Source organism: Pyxicephalus adspersus, unplaced genomic scaffold (assembly GCF_032062135.1).
Source record: "Pyxicephalus adspersus unplaced genomic scaffold, UCB_Pads_2.0 Sca4705, whole genome shotgun sequence".
Classification (NCBI taxonomy): Eukaryota; Metazoa; Chordata; class Amphibia; order Anura; family Pyxicephalidae; genus Pyxicephalus; species Pyxicephalus adspersus.
The window spans coordinates 1-2,096 of record NW_027321708.1 but is presented as its reverse complement, the minus strand read 5'-3'; the positions used below and the strand labels follow the sequence as shown (position 1 = coordinate 2,096).

At 37.2% G+C, this 2,096-nt stretch overlaps 1 long non-coding RNA gene across 1 annotated transcript; it reads left to right on the top strand.

The window, feature by feature from the left end:
* The first annotated feature begins 722 nt into the window (after nucleotides 1-722).
* LOC140321469 (uncharacterized) lies at nucleotides 723-1,790 on the top strand. Its single transcript, XR_011918955.1, has 3 exons — nucleotides 723-826; nucleotides 931-1,071; nucleotides 1,569-1,790. It is a non-coding gene; the product is annotated as an uncharacterized lncRNA (long non-coding RNA).
* Nucleotides 1,791-2,096: the final 306 nt, after the last annotated feature.

Genomic DNA, 2,096 nt, shown 5'->3' with positions numbered 1-2,096 from the left:
ATCAGAAGTGGACATGAATGGCTGTAGTCTTCTTCATGGGTAAATAAGGCATCCCCCTGAAAATAAGCCCTAGAGCATATTTTGGCCTTCAAAAAAAAATAAGACAGTGTCTTATCATCGGGGAAACAGGGTATTTAATCACTGATCGTCATTTGACCACTGCCTAATGGACCTATGAACCTGTTAGAATTGCAGGCGTCGGGTCATGGGCACTTATTTGTGCTTTGCTTTAAAATGTATGTTTTTTCTTCTTATTCAATGCAACTTTCACTAAAGTTCAACATTTTCCTTTTGACAGTATACTATACTATAACTACTGCACACATTTTTAGCTTGCCAAAAATGTAAAGATTTTGTTTATCCTTAGGCTACGTACACACGTCAGATGATTCTCGTCTGATAATGGCTCCAGGGCCAGTATCGTACAAGAATCGTGCGTGTGTACAGTGCTCGTACAACATCATTCATGAATTCGTCCTGGCAGATCCACAGACGAGGGACAGTCATGATACAAGTGAGGGGAAGAGAGTTCAGTGGGGTGCCGCTCTGTCTTTCTCCCCTCTCCGTCGTTCTCCTCTCTCCATGAGCAGAACGACGCTGTATGTGTACACAATCAGTCTTTTGCCATTGGAAAGAATCGTGAAAGACCCTAACAAAAATTTATGAACATGTGTATGCAGCTTTAGAGCTTGTAAGTAATATCAGAAGTTTTTTTTTTTTTCAGATTTTCAGTCCTGCTTGATTTGTGTGGCAAGAAGAATACCTATGAAAGAAAGGCCTCCACCCCCCTCATCCGAAACATTCTCAACTCGTCAGGACTTGCAAGGTAACAATCTGTCACTGCTACCTGCTGTAATTATCTCCTAACTTTAAATATATATATAAATATATATATATTTAACAATTTTATTTTCATTTTATTTCTTCTAGGTAAAATAACCTCTCTGGACACTAGTACTATGAGGGCACTAATGAGACCTGGTTGGGAGGATTTGGTGAGAAGGTGTATCCAGAGGTTTCATGCTCCACCCGATGGCGAGCTGTCTCTAAACAAAAGGCATCATCAAGAAGGTATCAATTTTTTGTGCATGGCTTACAGCTGTTGTACTGCATTATTTGTGACTGTAGTCTGTTGTAATTTGTAGTCTAATAAATGTTTTGGTAAAGTAGATTCATTGTGTTAAATTTTTTCTCAACAGATATTTGGTCTTAAAGGCATGATCTATGTTAGAAACTTGCAAGGTTTTCTGTTTTTCTTGTTATCAGCCAGTATGCTGTATTGTTTTAAAAAAATATATATATTTTTGGAAGCCTAATGTAACATTGTCCAAGTACCTGTTGTTGCACCTGTTAGTTTTCTTAAAACTAGATTGTTTGCAACTATATATATTATTTTGGGATATATATCTTGCATAAAAAGAAAAGTTTTTAATAGTGTAAAAAGTCCTAATCATATAAAGAATATGCAAAACCACTGATAATTCTTCTGAACAAAATTTTGACACCAGTTAAACTTGTATGTGAAGGTGTGTGATCCAATGATTTTTGTGTTGTCTGTGCTCCTTTAGTTCTCAGGCTAGGGCTCGCATTGAGTCCAATATACCGGTTTTCGTTATCGGATGGCACGATTGTTGCAGCCCAAACAAAGAGTAAGCTCATTCGCTCCCAGAACACGAATGAACCTCAGCTTGTGATATCCATACATATGCTTCAAAGGTAAGAATATTGCATTAGTGTTCATATGTATATTTTGCTCTTAGTTATCATCCCTTTAGGACCCTTTTACTGAATGTCTGTTATGAAAACACAAGCTTATACATGTTGCTAAAAATAATAATCCCATGATTGTAATAAAAGGTTTAAGTTATAAATTTCTCCCTATACGATTAATGTGCTCAAATGCCTTGGGCTAAGTTCAGACAGACAGTTGACAACTGCGTGGTTATCTGCTTTTGGATCCTCAGTTTAAACAGCTGTGCACCAAAGAGGTATTGACATGCCTCAAAGGATCATGGGTCATCGCTCTCCTTCACAAAACTGCTAGCATTCCTCTTCATATAGAATATAGAAGTATATATAGTATTCCCTGTTTTTTG